Source organism: Arvicanthis niloticus, unplaced genomic scaffold (genome assembly GCF_011762505.2).
Source record: "Arvicanthis niloticus isolate mArvNil1 unplaced genomic scaffold, mArvNil1.pat.X pat_scaffold_676_arrow_ctg1, whole genome shotgun sequence".
NCBI classification, from domain to species: domain Eukaryota; kingdom Metazoa; phylum Chordata; class Mammalia; order Rodentia; family Muridae; genus Arvicanthis; species Arvicanthis niloticus.
In genome coordinates, this window is record NW_023046289.1 from 53,279 (window position 1) to 61,310 (window position 8,032).

Sequence of the window (8,032 nt, forward strand, 5' to 3'; positions counted from 1 at the left end):
ATATCCCTCATGGATGTTGTTCATTTTGACTAAAACGTATTTAAGGTGCTGGATAGATGGCTGAGGTATCTGTAGTGCTCTTTCAGAGGGCTGGAGTCAGTTTCCCAGCGCCCACATTGGATGGCTCTCAGTCACGTGTAATTCTTGACTCCTGGGAATCCCACGCCCTCTTAAGGGCTTTGCAGGCACTGCCACTTACACATACAGACCCACATATGAAGGCACATACACACAATTCAAAAATAACAAAATACTAACAAACCTCTTACCTTATCAACATTCATCCGTTTAAAGGACGCTTGGAGAAGTTTAAAGTTGTGAATATACTCATGCTCCAACTTTGGCTTGGAATTTTACTTTCTTCAAACTAATACAGCCTGGGAAGAGCATGTCCATGAACTGGCAATAGGCCGCTCCTAGAAAGAAGCAATGAGGAACTGGTAAGTCTGACTGTACTCAGATGTGATGGCAGTCATGAGCACAGGCACCGTGATACAGAGCACAGACTCCTGCACACATGCCCCCTTTACCATTACACCCTCTGAACAGCAGGGGTTGGGTACCAGAGGGAAGGAACCATGTCTCAACAGTACAGCACCGGTCACTTCTTTGTCAGCTGCCATGTCTTCAGTTCCCATGACCAACATGTGGACTCCTCCACGGATGCCAAAACAGCTGTGATAAGAACCATTTCCTGCTATGTCTGTCAGAGGAAAGGGACACATCCTTGCTCTTCTATCTAGCTAGTGTTCTGCTCCCTGCCATCAAAGCCAACTTAAGAAGAAAAAGCACAGAACATGTAACTGTGAGAGTGGTACACAGGCTCTTAGAGGATGTGTGGCCCAAGTACATGTGCTTATGCTGTTTTTATGGTCATCTTGCAAAGTAACTTGGCTGGAAACTGTATCACTAAGTCTGCTAATAGCAGACGTAGCTGCATGCCAAGCCCATTCCTGCCCAAGAGCAACAGGCTTCCCTCATGAGCAGATAGGATGAAGCCAGGGATCTCCTGAAAATACAGATGTTCAGAGTCATGCTGTTTACAACTGAGAGGAAATGTGTAGAAATGTTCAATGGGACCCCCAAGGAGACAGGCTGTTTAGCAAGAAGGTTTTTACTTTTAAACATGAAGGAAGAACTATTAAAATGTGCCAATCTCAGCTAGAAAAAGCCCCGGCAAGACTGCATTTACTTGGCTCTTATCTGAATGGTGAAGACTAAGGACACTTAACAGAAGGAACTGTCACGAGTCCCCCATCTCATAGGAAGAACAATTGTGTGCCAAGAGTGGGATCAAGTGGTACGGCACTTAAACATTTTCCTCTGTCGTCTACAGGTAGCTTGCTCTATTTCTCTGACATACTATTGATTAGTTTTTCTGGACCATGAAGGGCCTCCCTCATATTTATACCATCAAGGCCTTCTGGAGGCTTTGTCTTCCCTTTTGGCTAGGGCACCACCTGTGTCTTATAGCAAATCCTCAGCTGAGATGGAGTTCCAGAGAAGAAGAAACAAAACATTAGAAATCTAAAGGTTGTGGAACCAGAGATGCTGGGGCGGCTTGTTCTTTGCAGGTAATGCAATGAAGAAATGAAACAGAGGCATCTGGCTTTCCCTTCGATGCCAACGCCACGAATTAAACATTTCTTCTGAAGCAGATGGCTTCTCTTAACAACAAGACAAGGAAGGCATAGCCAATCCAAACCGGAAGCACCGTGCTGGGAGGTAAGAGGCAACATCAGGCTTGTGAGAGAGGGGTTTCAATTAGCTAATCCTCCTTTTAAAAGCACCACCAGGTGGAGCACAGCCCAACCCTGCGGTGTAAGCACGCAGGTGGGCGTGGGAAGCACTGACTGACCCAGGTCTGTAAAGTTATCCTCATTTTGCTGGAGGTTAGCATTAAATTTGCCTCTGGAGACCCAGACACTACATATGTTCATCCAACCATCCGAATCCTTTCCACATTTAAAAATGAGCAATAATTAGAGGGTGAGAGGGGATCAGTACAGTGAGGAAAGTTAGAAAACCCTGTCACCCATCTCTAATAACCATCATCACGCAGTAACAAACCCGTGCTTATACTGAGACACAGGCCATTCTGATTTTTTTGGAGGTAGGGTTATACATTTATTTATTTTTACTAAAATGTGATTTTAAAATGCAATCATATCTATTTTTACATACACTTTCATTTCTGTGGTGCTCGGAATCAAACCCAAGGTCTGTAAGGGCTATGCAAGCACCTCTACCACACACCCAGGGGCCATTTTCTGGGTCACTCGATATTCTCGATCAAACGTTTTAATGGCATTCTTGTATTTACATCATGCTTAGCAACTTCCCTCAACCAACATCCCATAAATATTCATGCATAGTTTCTGTAAGTGCTTTTATGATCTCCAGTTTTACATTCAAATTCTGGATCCATGTGGAATTTATTTTTGGTTTGTGATAGAAAGTATGGTTCTAATTCTAGTCATTCCAAATGTTAGCGGGAATCTGTCTTTTTTTTTTTTTTTTTGACTCCTCTGCATTCGGGCACCTTCTTACTGGGGAGATGCTACAGGGCCCTGCCTCATACCCAAGAAGTAGAATGTAGGTGAGCCTCCTTTTCCTGCCTTCACATTAACACATTGAAGGCCCAAGACCTGGGTTCTGCTGTGCACATTTCTGCCCCCATTAAATGGTGGGAGTGAGAGAAATGCAGAGACAGGGGGTTTATCCTGTGGTAGCAGTATGCCTAGAGCAATTGTGAAGTGCAGAAGGGAGTATCTCAGTGCCAAGGGAGTATCTCAGTGCCACTACCCTCTTCCCCAGGCACAAGGAGGTTCCTTCAGCTGTCACCTCGGCTTTCCAAGGAGCTGAGCCACCCAATGTCTTCCCTAGAAATTCTTTTCCCTATAAGCGTGCCAAGATTCTTTCTGTAATGCTTGTTCAAACTGCCAACTGATGTCAGCCAGGTCTTGACACCACCTCTGATGGGTCATTCTACACCTGTCCCTGATGATGAAGAACTCTGCCTTTACTATGGTTACTTTCCTAATGCATGTGCTGGGGACTCTTTTTTTCCTTTCATCTATAGAAGTCATTTTTCTTTGTCATGACATGTAACATACAAGCAATCTGTATGTACAACTAGAAAAGTCATATTGCTATTATTAATATTATTGCTATAAATATCAAAATACTTTGTGGTAAAATTAAAAATGAAATACAAGTGAATGCCTTTAGTATGTCTATGTTGTTTGTATATTTATATTTCACACTCAACTATCATATTTTTAAAGGTGTAATTTTAGACTGTAAATTGTGTAGTTTAAGTGTGTCCCCATGATAGTCCTATTCTTACTTTGTTATGTAAACTGTGCTCTGTATTAATAGGTCTTGTGTTTTACAACTTCGCCTCTCTCACTGGGTGGTGGTGGTGCTCATCCTTAATCCTAGCACCCTAATCTTGGGAGGCAGGTGGATCTCTGAGTTCAAGATCAGTCTGGTCTACAGAACGAGTTCCAGGACAGCAGGGTTACACAGAGAAACCCTGTCTCGAAAAACACAAAACAAAACAAAACTTCACAAAACAAACGAAATGAGCAAAATGAGCAGCAGTTTCCTCTCTTCAAAAATTAAAAAAAATTAATCATTCATTTATTCTTTCCACTGTAGTTTTGAATTTAAAAGGCATAAAGGAAACTGTCTTTTAAAGACATTCAATATAATTTATATATTCAACCTTTTAAAATGTGCAATTTAGTCAGTGGGTTTCAATATATTCGCAGGACTGTAAATCCAAGACCAGGTCGCTAATTCCAGAGTTTTGACACCACACATAGACTTCTCAGTTGCTATCTCTGTTTTCCTTCCTCATGAGCACTGGCAAGTGGTACTCTAACTTCCTAGGGTCTGCCTTTTCCCCAGATTTCACTTAAAGGGAATCATGCTTTGTGACCATTGAGCTTGGTTCTTTTCCTCAGAAAAAACCTTTCAAGGTTCATTAGGCCTCAAATCCTTTTTATGGATGATGTTTCACTATACAAGTGCATCACATTTTATGCATCTATCCATCAGTTAGTGGGCATCTGGGCCATTTGGGGACTACTGAGTAAAGCTGCTACTAACATTTGTAAGTTCTTGAGTGGCATATGTTTTCATTGGCTGTAAGGTAGAGTCTCTGCTGAGTCATGTGGTGTGTTTGTGATAAACATGCTGAAGACTTGCCCATCTGTTTTCCAAGGCAGGCACACCATCTTACTTCCCCACCAGCCCTGGACGTAGACTTCAACTTCACACTGACTACTGTCTGCTGTTTGATCCTCGAGGTCCTAATGTGTGCGGCTGGTGCCTCAGGTGGATTTCACTAATTAGTAATGGCGCTGAACATCTTCCAAAGTGCTTCTGGACCGCCAGGGACTGTCTTTGGAGGATTCCTTGCAAATCCTTTGTCTGTGTTTAAACTGAGGGACACTTTGTTGATCTGTAGGAATTCTATGTTCCAGACCTAGTTCCCTTATCAGTGTGGTTTGCAAATACTCTGTGGTGTTGTGTGGACTCTTTCAGACAGTTATCACCTGAAGTCCATGTTTTCAATTTTGAACTAATCCAATCTAACCCTTTATCTATTGCCTGTGCTTTTGTTGCCATGGTTAAGAAACAGCAGCCTGCTCCCAGGTGGGTGAAGGTCCACACCTACACTGCCCAACCCAAGGTCGGGAACATCAGCACCCAGTGCTTTCTTCCAAAGGCTTCATGGTTTTAGTTTTTTCAGGTTTATAATCAATTTTTGAGCTGACTCTTGTATATAGGGTGAGGTTAAACGTTATTTCATTGTTCTGCATGTGAATATTGTTATCCCAGGAGCATTCATAAATTTAAAAAGTGACTTATTTATTGTTTGCCTTTGTTACTGTGTCGGTGTTAATTTATGTGTTTACATCTGCAGTTTGTTTTAGTCACTATGTGTGGTATGCATGCTTAAAATTATTATTTCTACGTTGTTTCCTTAACAGTAAGCATTTTAAAAAATATGTTTGGCTAAATTTTATTTGAAGCTCATTTTGTTAGGTATTGGATAATGACACTCACATGCTTGCTAGTTATATGTCCTTTATCAGTCTCTCCTCTTAAGGTTGCTCGTCTGTGAAGGTGAGGTGCACTTCTTGAGGATTCTGTTCTGTGATTCTGATCTGTGAAAGGTGTATATTAATTCCTGCCATCTGATTGGTGACCAGCTAGTCCTCGTTTGCTCAGCAACCTAGCGTGGTCTGTCCTTGCCTACAACCTCTTGGATATGTTATTTTTCTCTTCAGTGTGTAGGGGATGTTCTGTAGAACCGAATAAACAACCCAACCAGTGAATGGACCAGTGAAATAAGCAGCCAGTTCTCACAAATAAAATACAAATGGACAATAAATGTATGAAAAAATGTTCAACAGCCATCAGAGAAACGCAAATTAAACCACATGAAGATTAAAAAATACAATCATTAAGTAAATAAATACTAACAAATGCAGAAGAGGGTGTCCAGCAGAGAACCCCTATACACTGCCGGTGGACATGGAAGCTTGAAACTTAATCAGAATATTCTGTGTTCCAGCCAGGTACTGGCAGCACATGCCTTTAATGCCAGCCATTCAGGAGGCAAAGGCAGGCAGATCTCTGAGGTGAGTCCAGCCTGGTCCACAAAGTGAGTTCCAGGATAGCCAGGGCTATACAGAGAAACACTATCTCAGACCAAAACAAAAACAAAAACAACAACAACAAAACAAAACCAAAAAAAAAAAAAAAAAAAAAATCAAAAAACCCCCACCACAGCCACCACGCAACAACAAAAACAATAAAAACAACAACAACAACAACAACAACACACACACACACACACACACACACACACACACACACTGTGTTCTCCCAAATCTGTTACTAGCCACAGATGTTTAATACTAAGAAAATACTCTTAAATTTTTCTAGCAATTGAGTTTCACTGAATTTTATCAACCACTATTTTTACAAACAGGTAAAAATCTTGTTCCTTTAGTTTGTTAATATGATCAATCATATCATTGGTTTTCTAGGTCTGGACTCTTTGCACTTCTGGAATAATCCCCACTTGTTGAGCCTTCAGTGCAGTGCTGGGTTATACTCACCGTCAGGATCGGATGTGCTATTTTCAAGTGAGCTGTCTGCGGCACCGTGCACCCTTCTTACCATGGTTCCTTTACACTGGGAAGATACGCTGGGCCGCATTTCATACTTTTTAAAAGCTTGAGCACTGAGGCTACAAATGAATGGTGTGATTGGAATCCTAACTGTGTAGCTTCCTGCCTGTGCAGCCTGAGCTCTCCGGGCCTTCCTATTCGTTACACAGCCATACGGGCAGTGGAGCAGAAGAGCAACTGCCCTCTCGGAACTGACACAAAGAACACGTCCTGTGAGCTCCTCCAGCAAGGACATGCTATGTGGACATTTAGGTGTCACGACACATGCCAGCTTTTCTAGGCTCAGGAGATCCTGAGCGGACTTGGAGCTGTGCAGAAGTCATGCTGCTGGCCCAGCTGGGTGTGTGCACTATGTCTCTTTCAGGTCTTGCTTCCCTGTGTCTTTTAAGGGCATGCTGGTTATACATCAAAAGGAGAAGATCTTGAAGTCACTTGAGCCCACCAGGAGCATCTTGACAGGTGTTCAGGGGACAGGAGCTTTACCACAGCGGAACCCACACAAGGTTCCTACTGGCAGCTTTCCACTTGTGCTCTGGGTCTCACCTCATCTTCTTGCCTTCTCACTGAGTGACTCCTGCAACAACCTTCAGCCTCACTTTCAATGCAATTCCCTTCTGTAAAGTTCTTCTATGACACACCCAAGTGTGCATGACACACCCAAGTGTGCTCTGGTACCATGGGACTTTGACAAAATAAAGCAAAAACAACTTTCTCAGCTTCACACCACCACTGAGTGAGTGGAGCGGAGTGGACCCCCTTTTGTCTGTCCCCGCTCCTACTGTGCTAATTCTACTCAATGGCTGGTAATCTCACATTCTGGTCAGTGTTGTCTGCAGCATGCTGTTGCAGAATCAACCGTTCTTTCTTGTCATTCTACTTAACCTCTTAACAGCCTTTGGCCCCCATTCTTGAGATTCCTATTTTCCTCCCTTAATTAGAAAAAAAAGTACTGCCTCATCTATTTAATAGGGCCGGGTGGTGCACACCTTTAATCCTGGTACTCTGAAGGCAGAGGCAGGCAGATCAGATCTCTGAGTCTGAGGCCAGCCTAGTCTACAAAGCTAATTCCAGAATAGCTAGAGCTACACAGAGAAAACAAACAGACAAAACCAACCAACCAAACAAACAAAAATCAACAAAAGAAACAGATGCTACCTAATTAGAATAGTCAGAAACTACCTCTGTTGGGAAGTCTTAGCCATCAGGTTTGCCCTCAGGTACATGGATCTGGATCATTTCCTTATCCCCTTGATGACGTGGTCTGTTTTCCTTGGATCCCACTTTTAACACATTGTGCCACAGCTTCTCAGACTCAACCTGGATGGCAGACACTGAAGGAACACCATGGTGGCTTTCTCTGAAGCCACTGTAAGACTCACACTCCTTTTCTGTTGCACCAAGCCCAGAGGTCATAGCCCTACATCACTTTTCCAAGGCTTCCCCTAGGAAACGCCTTTCACTGCAGGCTTCTCTGCTGTTCCTGGAACATGTCATCTGGCTCTGCATTAGGACCTGCACACACCTGGGGCCACTTAGAACCTCATGCTCTGCTTCCCTCAGACCAAAGTGCAGAAGGCACCGTCTCAGAGAGGTCTTCTTTCACCGACGCCATTGGAGGTGGTCCTCCTTCACTCCTTATGACCTTGCTCTGGTTCTATATCTCGTGTTCTATGTTAGCGTGTGTTTGTTTGTGCTTTACCTTCTAAGGGACAGCGTTGGAGCATGCTTGCCCCTGGCCCTTGTCCCTTTTTGTACCTAATCATTTAATACAGTATTTGAAATCAGAAGATGCCAGTAGTAACTATTTGGTTAATGAATGA

General features: G+C 43.1%; 1 pseudogene across 1 annotated transcript in view; it reads right to left on the bottom strand.

Moving 5' to 3' along the window:
* Positions 1–623, bottom strand: part of LOC117702305 (microtubule-associated protein RP/EB family member 2-like) — a 41,991-nt pseudogene extending 41,368 nt beyond the window's left edge. Inside the window, exons 1-2 of the transcript XR_013070373.1 lie at positions 531–623; positions 270–450 (exon numbers count right to left, since the gene is read on the bottom strand). The product of XR_013070373.1 is annotated as a microtubule-associated protein RP/EB family member 2-like (transcript). The remainder of the gene's footprint in view (positions 1–269; positions 451–530) is intronic.
* Positions 624–8,032: the final 7,409 nt, after the last annotated feature.